Here is a 15,753-nt window from a genome sequence, read left to right as displayed (position 1 = left end):
TCAGCAATATTGACAACGGATAACCACCACAAAGTACGCGCACAGCGTTCGGAAAAGCCGCGGCTAGAAGAAAACGCGACAGCCTCTGCTACTGGTCGACGCATATCAAGAACACAGCGCCGGACGCGCCGGGGACCGCAAAGCGAGTGCGTACCACAACATACGCATAAATTACGGACTCATTCCACACTGGAATCAGTGTCACACAACGTCTGAAGAAGACTGAAATTCACGCAGTTGAAATATCGTGCAGGAAAGACTCAAATAACCGCCAGAAACCCGATTAATCAACATGGCAACTTTTCTCATCTTTAACTTTTCACTTACGATCCTGTAAACTAAAGTGACAGACATTCTGGCCTCATATGCACTGTCCCCACATGTTTTTCGTGAATCTTCTCTCAAAATGTCATTAACAATAACTTGATAGGAGTTGTCCGCTGCAGTTGATGGCTTTCCACGTCTTGAGTTGTCCTCAGAGCTTCCCCGACCTTCACGGAAAAGAGCAGACCACCGCGATACTGTGCTACGATCTACTGCTCTATTCGCATACTGCTCTCTCAAAGCGTTGTAAATTTCCGATGAGTTTTTCCACGTAGGGATTCGATTTTGATGTATGAACGGTGGTCACTACCTGCAATCCGAGCGAACTCGCTTTCTTTCCATTTTAAAATTCTATCACTCATGACACAGCCATGCGAACGAGCAAACACACATACGAGCGTCAGGCCTGAAGTCTAGCTCACAAATGACATGAATTTCAACTTGATCACGCCACCGTATCGATAACGCGTGCGCATTGTGCAGAACTTTTGAAATGGCCCTCGTAAAAATAATTTCCTTTGTAAGGGGAAACAAAGCTACGCTTTCTGTCGACGCTGACGCATGAGGGACGTGATGAGCAATACAACTGTTTGGCCTTGAAAACAAAACGGGAAATATCTGTCAAAACACGAGAGAAAATGCTCGAGGCACCTCATAGGAGAGACACCTCACATAAAACACAGTTTCAAGCATCACATTGCGTATATTGAAAACTACTGAACTAAATAAAAACTGTTTCCCGTTAATTGCCAAAATACTTCGCCCAGCAACTGATCTTTCCAAACTTCCGTATCGCATCGTGTTTGCTCGGCGTAAGCATCGGAAAACGGCGGTTTTTTAACACCATTTACTTGTGATGTGTGTTGTTGTTGTTATTGTGGTCTTCAGTCCTGAGACTGGTTTGATGCAGCTCTCCATGCTACTCTATCCTGTGCAAGCTTCTTCATCTCCCAGTACCTACTGCAAACTACATCCTTCTGAATCTGCTTAATGTATTCATCCCTTGGACTCCCTCTACGATTTTTACCCTCCACGCTGCCCTCCAATACTAAATTGGTGATCCCTTGATGCCTCAGAACATGTCCTACCAACTGATCCCTTCTTCTGGTCAAGTTGTGCCACAAACTTCTCTTCTCCCCAATCCTATTCAATACTTCCTCATTAGTTATGTGATCTACCCATCTAATCTTCAGCATTGTTCTGTAGTACCACATTTCGAAAGCTTCTATTCTCTTCTTGTCCAAACTGGTTATCGTCCATGTTTCACTTCCATACATGGCTACACTCCATACAAATACTTTCAGAAATGACTTCTTGACACTTAAATCTATACTCGATGTTAACAAATTTCTCTTCTTCAGAAACGCTTTCCTTGCCATTGCCAGTCTACATTTTATATCCTCTCTACTTCGACCATCATCAGTTATTTTGCTCCCCAAATAGCAAAACTCCTTTACTACTGTAAGTGTCTGATTTCCTAATCCAATTCCCTCAGCATCACCCGACTTAATTCGACTACATTCCATTATTCTCGTTTTGCTTTTGTTGATGTTCATCTTATATCCTCCTTTCAAGACGCTATCCATTCCGTTCAACTGCTCTTCCAAGTCCTTTGCTATCTCTGACAGAATTACAATGTCATCGGCGAACCTCAAAGTTTTTATTTCTTCTCCATGGATTTTAATACCTACTCCGAATTTTTCTTTTGTTTCCTTTACTGCTTGCTCAATATACAGATTGAATAACATCGGGGAGAGGCTACAGCCCTGTCTTACTCCCTTCCCAACAACTGCTTCCCTTTCATGCCCCTCGACTCTTATAACTGCCATCTGGTTTCTGTACAAATTGTAAATAGCCTTTCGCTCCCTGTATTTTACCCCTGCCACCTTCAGAATTTGAAAGAGAGTATTCCAGTCAACATTGTCAAAAGCTTTCTCTAAGTCTACAAATGCTAGAAACGTAGGTTTGCCTTTCCTTAATCTTTCTTCTAAGATAAGTCGTAAGGTCAGTATTGCCTCACGTGTTCCAGTATTTCTACGGAATCCAAACTGATCTTCCCCGAGGTCGGCTTCTACTAGTTTTTCCATTCGTCTGTAAAGAATTCGTGTTAGTATTTTGCAGCTGTGGCTTATTAAACTGATTGTTCGGTAATTCTCACATCTGTCAACACCTGCTTTCTTTGGGAATGGAATTATTATATTCTTCTTGAAGTCTGAGGGTTATTTCGCCTGTTTCATACATCTTGCTCACCAGGTGGTAGAGTTTTGTCAGGACTGGCTCTCTCACGGCCGTCAGTAGTTCCAATGGAATGTTGTCTACTCCGGGGGCCTTGTTTCGACTCATGTCTTTCAGTGCTCTGTCAAACTCTTCACGCAGTATCTTATCTCCCATTTCGTCTTCATCTACATCCTCTTCCATTTCCATAATACTGTCCTCAAGTACATCGCCCTTGTATAGACCCTCTATATACTCCTTCCACCTTTTTGCTTTCCCTTCTTTGCTTAGAACTGGGTTTCCATCTGAGCTCTTGATGTTCATACAAGTGGTTCTCTTATCTCTAAAGGTCTCTTTAATTTTCCTGTAGGCAGTATCTATCTTACCCCTAGTGAGATAAGCCTCTACATCCTTACATTTGTCCTCTAGCCATCCCTGCTTAGCCATTTTGCACTTCCTGTCGATCTCATTTTTGAGCGTTTGTATTCCTTTTTGCCTGCTTCATTTACTGCATTTTTATATTTTCTCCTTTCATCAATTAAATTCAATATTTCTTCTGTTACCCAAGGATTTCTATTAGCCCTCGTCTTTTTACCTACTTGATCCTCTGCTGCCTTCACTACTTCATCCCTCAAAGCTACCCATTCTTCTTCTACTGTATTTCTTTCCCCCATTCCTGTCAATTGTTCCCTTATGCTCTCCCTGAAACTCTGTACAACCTCTGGTTCTTTCAGTTTATCCAGGTCCCATCTCCTTAAGTTCCCACCTTTTTGCAGTTTCTTCAGTTTTAATCTACAGGTCATAACCAATAGATTGTGGTCAGAGTCCACATCTGCCCCTGGAAATGTCTTACAATTTAAAACCTGGTTCCTAAATCTCTGTCTTACCATTATATAATCTATCTGACACATTTTAGTATCTCCAGGGTTCTTCCATGTATACAACCTTCTTTCATGATTCTTAAACCAAGTGTTAGCTCTGATTAAGTTATGCTCTGTGCAAAATTCTACCAGACGGCTTCCTCTTTTATTTCTCTCCCCCAATCCATATTCACCCACTACGTTTCCTTCTCTCCCTTTTCCTACTCTCGAATTCCAGTCACCCATGACTATTAAATTTTCGTCTCCCTTCACTATCTGAATAATTTCTTTTATCTCATCATACATTTCTTCAATTTCTTCATCTGCAGAGCTAGTTGGCATGTAAACTTGTACTACTGTAGTAGGTGTGGGCTTCGTATCTCTCTTGGGCACAATAATGCGTTCACTATGCTGTTTGTAGTAGCTTACCCGCATTCCTATTTTCCTATTCATTATTAAACCTACTCCTGCATTACCCCTATTTGATTTTGTGTTTATAACCCTGTAGTCACCTGACCAGAAGTCTTGTTCCTCCTGCCACCGAACTTCACTAATTCCCACTATATCTAACTTTATCCTATCCATTTCCCTTTTTACATTTTCTAACCTACCTGCCCGATTAAGTGATCTGACATTCCAAGCTCCGATCCGTAGAACGCCAGTTTTCTTTCTCCTGATAACGACGTCCACTTGAGTAGTCCCCGCCCGGAGATCCGAATGGGGGACTATTTTACCTCCGGAATAATTTACCCAAGAGGACGCCATCATCATTTAATCATACAGTAAAGCAGCATGCCCTCGGGAAAAATTACGGCCGTAGTTTCCCCTTGCTTTCAGCCGTTCGCAGTACCAGCACAGCAAGGCCGTTTTGGTTATTGTTACAAGGCCAGATCAGTCAATCATCCAGACTGTTGCCCTTGCAACTACTGAAAAGGCTGCTGCCCCTCTTCAGGAACCACACGTTTGTCTGGCCTCTCAACAGATACCCCTCCGTTGTGGTTGCACCTACGGTACGGCTATCTGTATCGCTGAGGCACGCAAGCCTCCCCACCAACGCCAAGGTCCATGGTTCATGGGGGGAGGTTGTGATGTGTATCAAGGTTAAAATCTGTGTGTCCTACATTAGCATCTAATGTACACCTTACAGTCTCCAAGACTGTCGATATTGGTACTTAATTTTAATTATGGTCGGTGTCACGTTTTTTCTTGAAATAGTGAAATTTCACGTCCAAAAAAATTTCCCACTAGACAACTGACAATCACGACGCTTTGCGTAGCAGGAGTGGCAACGCAGTGCCAGTCGGCAATGCCACCGCTACTTCCGTTGGCACATTGCTAGCTTCGCCAAGGAGATGTGCACATGAGTCGAGGGTAGGAAACCTGAACTTGTCAGTTGCTGGAAAACGTTAATGGACTTACAACCCAAAATTGTAGACAATATTTTCTTTTTGCTGCTAAACTCGCCGTAGCCGTTATTTCACATAATGAGTAGGAATATAACAGGTTGGTGCATATGTTCGTAGCGTTTTTCCATAAGTTTAATAAACGCTACATTTAGAAATAACAGCGACTTTACGCATCAATAATATATCCTCTATTATTTAGAGTGTAAGTAGCCTGTTTATTTGTTCGCATGTTGGCAGCGCTATGTCACGCTCTGCATTAATAACTCTGGCAGTGCTATGCGCACTCTCTAAGAGACTCTGTGGCTGGTGGGACTCGCAGTTGGAAGTGAATCGCCAGCAGTGATGGAAGTTGGAGGTGAACAGCCGGCAGTGATGGAAGTTGGGTGTGAGTAGTCAGCAGTGATGGAGGTTAGAGGTTAATTAGCAGTGTTGAACGTTTGCAGTATTAGCGCGAGCGGACGATCTGGACGTGTCCGACTTGGAGACTGAATATGATTCATGATTATATAATTTTTGGAACTGGATATCACGGAGGAATATATATTTTTTGGAACTGGTTGTCACATTCTTGAGGTAAATACATTGTTTGCTCTGCAACAAAATTTTTCCTTTGCTAATCACATGCCTACTAGTAGCTAGAGCCTTCAGTAGCTAGAATCTTTTATTTAGATGACAGTATTGATGCTTGCGGCACTGCTGTAGTTCGTGTAATGAAGATTTTTCTGAGGTAAGTGACTTGTGATATGTATGGGTTATTGTTAGGATTCCTTCTAATTCAGGGCCATTCTTTTGAGTTAATTTTAAAGCAGTCAGATCGCGCTGTCCTTAAACATTGTGAGTAATCAATGAATTGGAAAAGTTTGAGTTCTGTTAGTCAGGGCAAATTCAGTTGGTCAGTGTTGTAATGATACAGACAAGCAAAGTGATAGTATGTCAGTTTCACTCAGCAGTTTAACCAGATTTACTTGCATTGGATTTCACTCAGCAGTTGAAGTAAAACGTTGGCGCGCCAGGTACATATAGTCTGCGCCCGCGAGCTCGGCTCCAGTTCACCACCGGCAATGGAGGGTGAAGCTTTGACAATGCCAGCCACTCGTGCTGGCGAAACGTAAGAAAAATCATTAGATGAACGTCGGCCGAAGAACCCGAGACAGAAGCCAATAGGCAGTTTGTCAACAAGTGGCCACGAAAGCCTCAACAATTTTGTAAAAACTATTAAGCTTCAAGAGCAATTTCCAAACTCTGGGGTAACTTTCTGGTTCCGCGACTGCAGAAATTACCGGATTTTGAGGCGAAGAACCTATCGAGCCATGTGGCTGAGCGGTTCTAGGCGCTACAGTCTGGAACCGCGTTATCGCTACGGTCGCAGGTTCGAATCCTGCCTCGGGCATGGATGTGTGTGATGTCCTTAGGTTAGTTAGGTTTAAGCAGTTCTAAGTTCTAGGGGACTGATGACCTCAGAAGTTAAGTCCCATAGCGCTCAGAGCCATTTGAACCATTTTTTTCTGTCGAGCCATGTTCGGAGCGTATTTTTATCTGGAAAGGATGTGTTTGGAAGACTGTTCGACAGAGAGCGGAAAAGATGAATATCTGAGGGCGCAAGACCAGGTGAATGAGGTGGATGCGAAATGACTTTCAACCCAACTCACGTATAGCGTTTCTTGTCATTCTATCAGAATGCGCGCTTGCGCTATCGTGAAGTAGCATCAAATGTTAAAATGTGGAATTCCTAAGGGATCAAACTGCTGAGGTCATCGTCCGCAGCTCGTGATCGTGCGGTAGCGTTCTCGCTTCCCACGCCCGGGTTCCCGGGTTCGATTCCCGGCGGGGTCAGGGATTTTCTCTGCCTCCTGATTACTGGGTGTTGTGTGCTGTCCTTACTTTAGTTAGGTTTAAGTAGTTCTAAGTTCTAGGGGACTGATGACCATAGATGTTAAGTCCCATAGTGCTCAGAGCCATTTGAACCATTTTTTTTTGCTGAGGTCATCGATCCCTAGACTTACACACTACTTAAACTAACGTATGCTAATAACAACACACACAGCCATGCACGAGGGAGGACTCGAACCTCCGCCAGGAGGGGCGGCCATCCCGTGACATTGCGCCTCAAACCATGCGGCTACTCCGCGCGGTAAAGTAACATCACTTCACGCAGTCTTCCTGATCGTTGTTCTTCGAGTGCGTCTGCAAGACGTCTCAACAGTAATGATTACACCATGGAGACTACCAGTTCGTATTAGACCACACCGTCGCTGTTCCACTTGGTGCATAACGTTATCTTTTGTGGATGGCTCAACCATTTTCTTCTTTTCCTTGGATTGGCATAAAGACACCACTTCGCGGTAATAGTAACAATACAGGATAGGAATAGTCGCTGTTGTTTACGAGAAAATAGATGACGAGCAAGCAGAAATGAAGATATGGCCACCCGCTAATTTGTGTGATTTTGGTTTATAGCATGCGGTAGCCTTATACCCAATTTTTAAACTCCCCCACCGCATGCAATTTCGCACGATGGTGAAATTATTACAGATCATCACATTTGCCAGTTCTCGAATACACTGACGTTGATCATTGTGGGTAATGCGTTTAAACGATCTACATCAAACCTCTAAGGTCTTCATGAACGTGGTGAGTCACTAACGTCAAAGCGATCCTCCTTAAAACTAGAAAACCGTCACCCTCTACTGCAGTCACACGGAAGACTTTTTCGCAGATGTTTATGTGACACTCCGTTTTCTAGCGTACGCATCTCGACTCACTATCTCCAATAGAAAAAATGTTAAAACGTGAACTCAAATAACAACAGTGAACTAGAAACAAAAAATGACAAAACCCAAAGCAGTTGGAAAACCAACACGCAAAAAAAAAAGAAAAAAATGCTAGGAACATACGTACCAACCAAATATCTCGAAAAATATTGAACTCAATAAAATACTTTTTTTTCGTTGATTGCCAAAGTGCGTCCCACGTCAATGTGTACCTCCAAATTTCGATATTGCATTGTGTTTTCTATGCGTAAGCTTCGGAAAACGGAGGCCTTTGTCAGTATTTACTCGTAGCTTGTAATATGTATCGAAGGTAAAATCTGTATCTCATACAAAAATCACGTAAATATTCACATCTAATGTAAAGCATTATATTCTCTAAGAAATGTCGAAATCTGTTCTTCATTTTATCTATGGTCGGAGCTACGCCTTTTTTTTTTCCTTCTTTAAGTAGATGAAATTTTACGTCTAGAACAGTTTCCTACTTGGCAACTGGCTGACACGACGCTTTGCGTGGCAGAAGTGGCTACACAGTAACAGCTGGAAATGCCACTTCTGTTTCCGTTGTTGTACTGCTGGCGAGAGCAGTCCAAGCTGCCAACTGTCAATACCCAGCTACTCCAAAACGGGATATTTATATCTTACTTGTTTCTTAATGTACATAGAAGTTACAAAATATTCGCATCTCGCCAGGGAGAGGTGCATATGGCCGAAGAACAGGAAACCAACCTGTCGCTTGCTGACAAACGTTAATGGACTAACATCCAAAAATTGTAAACAATATTTTCTCTTCGCTATTAGACTCATCATAATCCATTATTTCACTTAATGAGAAGGAAAATACAGTGCCGCAAAAATTAGTAGATATGGAAAGAAGATGAGGATTCAGATTACATGATGGCATATGCCACCTGTGGGACAGTGGATGTACCTATAATGGTTTCAACGCCATCCGTCAACAGATAGTGTAGTGGCGTAGGTTCCAGAGCGCCATCTGTGTCTAGCCTTTAATAGGGAATGCTAATAGCCAGAAGGCTCATTGTGGTGCAAACGTGTGGAGCAAACAGGGAACCATGCTACGGAGACGTACTCCTGCTCCTTACTGTCAACTGAGGGGTTAAATTGTGGCCTTCCGATTGCCACGATGCTCCTTTCAGAGAATTGCCACAAAAGTTGGACGTGCTGCGTCAGTTGCGCAACGATGCTGGTATCAGTTGTCGCGTCAGCATTATCACACCTGTAGACGAGGTTCTGAACATCCACACACCACAAAAATCCGCCAGGAACGTCTTTTGGTAAGAGCAGCCGTGGATGATAGTACAACACATGTAAGAGGGTTTTTGAGCCCAGACCAGTCAACACGTACTGTAGCGAACCGGTTGTTAGCATTGAGACTACAGGCAACAGACCTCTAGCCCGTCTTCCACTCAAGTCACAGCATCGGTTCGGCAGATGCCGTCAGAGGGCCACTTGGAAAATGGAATGGCGTGCCGTGCTCTTCTGCAATGAAAGCCGATTCCGCCTGCACGCAAGTGATGGGTTATTTGCGCTAAAGGGTGGAGCCAGTGTGTCGTGGGCTAAAGCACTCTACTAGAGAGCACTCGCGAGGTCTCGCGAGTGCTCTCTAGTAGAGTGCTTTAGCCCACGACACACTGGCTCCACCCGAAGCCTTATCGTCTGGGATAAGGTAAGCTTCAACCCTTGTGCATCTTTCGCATTTCTGGAGGGGCCGCTAACCAGCGCCCGGTATGCGTAGAATGTTGTTAGATCTGTTCTTTTGCGGTACTAGCAAAATTAAGGTGATCTGTTGTTCCAGCAGGATAACATTCGCCGACACACAGCCCATGAATCGTGCTCACCAATAGGTGCAGAAACTTACCCGGCCAGTACGATCTCTGGTCTCGTCCCCAGTCTAGTACGTGTGGGATATAATGGGACGAGAAGTGACACGTGCGCCTCAACAGCAAACAACTCTTACAAATCTACATGAATATTTTGAGCAGGCCTGACGTAGTGTATCACAGGGCAGTATTCACCATCGGCATAATCGACGAGATGGCCGCGCGGGATTAGCCGAGCGGTCTGAGGCGCTGCAGTCATGGACTGTGAGGCTGATCCTGGCGGAGGCTCGAGTCCTCCTTCGGGCATGGGTGTGTGTGTTTGTCCTTAGGATAATTTAGGTTAAGTAGTGTTTAAGCTTAGGGACTGATGACCTTAGCAGCTAAGTCCCGTAAGATTTCACACACATCTGAACATTAAAAAAGAAAAAAAAAAAAGGCAACGAGATGCCGCCCGCGTACTAGTTGGGTAATTCAGGATTGATCCATACCTGGGACCTCAGAACCACTTGTACTATTGATCTGTAAATCTAATAATTTCATGTACTCCGTATGCACTGTTGCAACAATAAATCTTGAGTGAACTAGAAACCTCTAAAAGAGTGTACTATTTTTTTCCGGCAGTGTAATTGGGTTGATGACGGGCCGCGCTGACATATCCTGATGTCTTAAGTGCCTGTCCTCATGAACGGTTATAGAGCTTACACTGACCTTTCCCGCGTCCTTTATGGTCTTGCAAGCGAGGAGCTGCAATGACTTGCAGACGTTTATGAATTAGAATTGCGTAGGCTTTGTGCTGCGCCGTGCTTCTTTTTGTACCATCATCTGTTGCCGCGGAGGCGCACAAAAGCCGGCGGGAGCGTGTCCCTGACATTTTTGCCTCGGCTCGCAGCCGGCCAGTGACACGTGTGCGGTGTTTGCCTGCGGTCATTGTTGCGGCTACCGCGCGTGCGTGGGCCGTCCATTTAGCAGCCTCGGACGCGGACGGGCCTGGCGTGTGTACCCAGCACGGCGCGCCAGCTGTTTGTCTTGCGGCACAATAACAGGTGCCACCTCTGCACACCGACGCTCTTTGCGTAACAACGGCCTGTGTTCACACAATTAGCACGGCCTACAGTCGCGTCGCATACCGCGGGACGTATTGTGCCCGGGCCCAGCGCTTTATGCGCGACTCCTCCGAGAACTGCCCACTACTTTGTATTCTCAGGAACCTGCGGCGTTCCCGTCACGCCTCCCTGCTTTCTTCGCACCTCTCCCACCTCCATTTAACTAAACAGTTTTAAATTGAAGCTCGCCATTGTGAGTTAACAATCTGTAAGTGTAGGCAACCAGTTTGTTACGATAAGGAGTAGCCTTCGCCAGCACACAACACAACCTCTCTCCACATGTTCAGGGCATGCCACCTTGGGGCGTGTGGCGGAGAGTACTTTTGTTTCATTATCATTTCCCACTTTTTTGTTCCGGTTGCGAAGGGTATATGGGAAGAACAACTGCCGGCAGTACTCCGTTTTTGAGTTCCGATGTAGTTTGTGTCTCTTATTTTCCCGTGATGGTCATTTCGCGAGGTGTCATTTGACGGACATAGTACGTTGCGTGACTCATAGCGGAACATAAGCTTTCATAATTTTACCGGTAAACCTATTTGTGACACACAATGCCTTTCGGATAACGTCTGTCAATAGACTTAGAAGTGAAATTAAGGAAGTTTTACTTCGAAAACATAACACTGACACCTAGCAAAACGGGGAGCCGGAAGTGAAAGGACTAGACCAAGAAAAACGTTTGCCAAAGGAAGCAATCATCTTTTTTTAGGCCAGAGAATAAATACACAACTTTATGGTGAAGCCAGTGGCGTCACATAGTCTACTCCTCTCGAAGAGCACCAAGAGCCGAACGCTCCATCCGACAGATGAATCACCATCAGTAATGTCACATGCCGTCACTTCATGAGACACTGCGGAGAGATAAATGTAGGACATTGGTGCAAAGACTGGGGATCAGCGGCTTTACACCGACCCATCCTGTCCCCTTTGCCGTACAGGCAAAAGGAAAATTATCAACAGCACGTGACTTATCAAGACAGGCATCCATCCAAGTGCTAGTCACACCGGGCGGTGCTTGGCTTCAGCCATCTGAGGGAACTGGTGTCTCCACCTCGGCACAGTCGTTGAAACGGTTAACGATAAAAAAAGTCATTGATTCATGTGTGCAGGTCACAATGTGAGTTAAAGCAGGCAAGATACAATCAGGAGCCAACCTCTGTCAGCAAGCCTGGACAACATTCTGCCTGGCACACTGGAGAATATAGCCCAGTACAGTGACTGTAGTAGTACATTCAAATACTGTCTTACTGAAACATTGCAACAAGAACGGTTACACAATAATGAGGTATCAGATAACTTCATATAGCTCCGAATACAAGTATGAAACCCTTTCAGTGTATGCATTCAACAAATGCATTGACGAAATTTCCTCCTCTCCCTTTCTGTGCCCACCCCTTCCTCCCTGTGTCCGTCCATCTCATCCTCCCGTCTCTACCTCCTCCTTTCTCTCTGTCTCTCCACCTCCAGCTCCCCCTCTCTTTGTCTACTTCCTCTGACCTCTCCCTGACAATGTCCTCTTCCCCCTCCCTCTAACCACATCCTCTCCTCACTCTCTCTTTCCATCTGCATCTCCCCTTTTACCTTATCCACTAGCCAACTACCCCTCAACACCTTCCACCTATTTCATGCATCTCCCCTGCCTCCACTCTCTCTCTGTCCATTTTCTTCCCCCTCCCCTTCCCTCTCTGTCGATCCCCTCTGTGACCCATGTCAATCTGTACGCAGCTATGCTCATCAACATGTGCAGCCTCTGCAATACATTTCACTGAAGTATTCTGATACTACCCTCACAATATGCCTGTCACGCAGGGTCTTGAAAATTATTTATTTGCTCCTGACATACAGGCCACCGTGCAAAGCAAGTCGATATAACTGGCTGATACTATTCCAACACAGTGCGCCTGTCATGCAGGGCAAACTACATGTCAGCACCCAGAATACCACTTCTTGCCCATGACACGTAGGTTGGCGTGCAAAGCAGATTCATTTTGTCAGCTGATACTTTTACCACACAATATGCCTGCTGTGCAGGGCAGTCTGTTCACCAGGGGATCAAAAACACACGTTTTTCCATGTATCTCCAGTCCCCCCCTCCCCCTTATTGAAGCTAGGAGGTTATAAACCAAACAGTGCTGATACTTGTCAGGGTTGCTGTTTCTGTACAAAATTCGGCTGAAATCAATCCATGGGTTTGGGAGGCGATCTCAGACATACTCAATTACATTGTGATAATTTTAAACACAAAAAGTAACACTTAAAAAACATACAACATGCTATAATGAACAGCAAGATCGTCAGCACAACACAAAACAAATCCAATGGCAGTGGTTTAGGGTTTTACAAATAATATTGGACACCATTAGAACTAGATCACGCTGCCCTCACACTGCAGAAGCCGATAATGTCTGACCCCAAAATAACGCCGGCCGTGGTGACCGAGCGGTTCTAGGCGCTACAGTCTGGAACCGCGCGACCGCTACGGTCGCAGGTTCGAAGCCTGCCTCGGGCATGGATGGGTGTGATGTCCTTAGGTTAGTTAGGTTTAAGTAGTTCTAAGGGGACTGATGACCTCAGAAGTTAAGTCCCATAGTGCTCAGAGCCATTTGAACCATTTACCAGTCCTTTAGCAACTTAATAATTAAAATAACGTTAGCTACAGTTCGTCTTGTACAAAAACATCAGTCACTGACTATAATACACCAAATGGAGAAGGTGAACATTGTGAGAAATTCTCATCAAATTAATTATCTTCGGTGATCCACTAGCGGTGCATGGGATTATGTCGCCTGCAGCTAGAGTCATGCAGGCATTGTCTACCACTCCTTTTAGTCTTTGGCCTGCTATCGCCTCTACAAAATGCGGCACAACGAATCCGTCGCCTCCAACGGGCTAATGTGAACGGCTGACGGACCTCCGCAGCTCGCTAGATGCCCCCTGAGTCCGTCAACTGCAGCGCGGAAACACCTGTTAACAGCCCTGTAAAAGCAGGCCGACGGAACAAGCTGCGGGCTCTAGGGGGGGGGGGGGGGGGCACCCCATAGTACACATTGTGCTAGGCGACGGAGTCAGAGATACGCCAGAGGGGAAGCCTGCTAAGGATAGGAGCCGATACATAGCTCAAAGGTGACATAACTACTGTACATGTCTGATGACCTGATACACACTAAAATTTTCGAGCCATAAGACCGTAACAAGCGTCTAGAGCAGCCCCACGTTTCTCAACCATTTTTCTTTCGCGTCACACCAAAGTATATTGTAGACTTTCGTGACACCCCTACATGTGGCTTGTTTTCCTAGACGTAAAAAAGCAAACACATGAAGTACATTCAATGAATACATATTTCCGAAGTATGGAATGACTTTGAGACAAATTTTACTAATTTATTCCGTAATACTCTTGAATACGAACACATGAACATAAACATAAGGCATTCAATAAAAGAGACTTATTACTCTTAACCAGGAACATAAAAATCTCGCGACACACCTGGAATGTATTCGCGAACACCAATACGTCGCGACGCGGCAAATGAGAAACGCTTGCACAATCCGGTGACAAAGATGGGCTGCGCCATGTTTTCAGCTCCTCTAGTAGCGTGCTAAGGTAATGTGACACGGAAATTTCAGTGGGTGCCTGGACTTCAAACAAACAAACAAACAAACAAACAAAAAAATCACTATAGCCGATATATTCGTCTGGAGCGAATCCTCAACTGTATTGATATTTAAAATAATTTTCTCTTCAGTTTCAGGCAGATTTTTTTAATTAAAAAGAAGTGCTACTGAGACTGAACAATAAATGGGAATTATTTTAGAAACAAGGACTTAACTCCAGTTTTGGGAAGTAATAATTAAAACTGCATGGTTACCCCCTTCCCCCTATGCACTGTGCCATTTTGGTTCTTCTAGCAACGAGCTACGGTGCTGTGGCGTGGAGGCACAACGTACAGAAAGTGCAGAAATGTTCTTACCATAATACACATGTTTCTTCCCTCGAAACTGCGAATACAGTTCCTTACCATTGCACCATCTAGCTCTGTGCTAAATACTAAACACGTCGAATCATTACCAAACGTAAAGTAGATGCCTTGTTTCACCTGGTGCAGGAAACGGCTCCTCTTACCTGTTCACCCAGCGAGACAGGTACAAAAAACCGCATAGCACAGCGCTTGTCTACCCCATATCACCCGTGGCAGCTTATCGGCTGGTGCGGGAAACATATGATCAGCAAACGTCCCTAAATTATCCTCCCAGTTTACTGCAACACGAACCCCAGTCGGAGGAACTAGTTTCCGAAATTCATGAATTTATTTTCGCATCATGTCCGTAAAAGTGACGTATCACATTGAAAGGTGGCTACACTGAGCCACAGCGCCAGAGATCGCGCTAGAGAGTATTGTTTCGACGCCTCCACTGGCAGTGATTATTGAGATGTCGTAGTGGGCAGTGCTTGGGGAGAGCTCGTGGTAGTCAGTGCTTGTTAAGAACTCGTAGCAGAGAGTGTTTTTTGAGATGTGCTAGTAGGGAGTGCTTGCTGAGATGTGATACTGAAAAGTTCTTGTTGAGATGTGGTAATAGCGAGTCGGTGTGGAGATATATTGTAATGATTAGAGTGATTTTGGTCAATATATGAAGGTAACGAAACTTGATTTATTTTTCATTATTTAATGTCGTAAATAATGCTTCATTACAGGTTCAGTCAACAAAGCATCTGGCTTGTGTTCTTGTATTAGAGTGTAATCCTGGTTTTCTTGCGCAATTGTAGTATTTCTATTTTTTTAAATTAATTCAGTATAAATGATATTTAAAATTTCTTGTGTTATTGAAGAAGAACCGTGCCAGATGCGTACGTTGAGTCATACTTCCACACACAGAACAGTTACACTTATGCTTTGGTTTCGTAGGTTTTATAGTTGCTGGGGACTTAATTAATTAATTGTGTTAATGATAATTTCCATTTCATTCTTTGTTATTGTTCTATGCAGTCAGATAGCGTAATAATACTAGTCAGGGCCAACCGTTTACGAGACTTCGTAATCGAACAGACAGCTACTAAATCAAAAAATTAAAATTATTTGCATTTTCATTTAATTAAGCCCCCATGCACGTGGCGACCGCTGCTTCGGATCGTCCCTTGGAAATCTTCTGATTATAAAAATAGCAGACAGTAGCATTGTTGTAGTAATTTGTAGTTTAGTAATTATAGTCTATTTTGCATGTGTAGATTTGGTAATTGTCAT

The sequence above is a fragment of the Schistocerca nitens genome, chromosome 8 (assembly GCF_023898315.1).
Source record: "Schistocerca nitens isolate TAMUIC-IGC-003100 chromosome 8, iqSchNite1.1, whole genome shotgun sequence".
NCBI lineage: Eukaryota > Metazoa > Arthropoda > Insecta > Orthoptera > Acrididae > Schistocerca > Schistocerca nitens.
The sequence above is the reverse complement of the archived record's forward strand: the minus strand, read 5'-3'. Positions refer to the sequence as shown.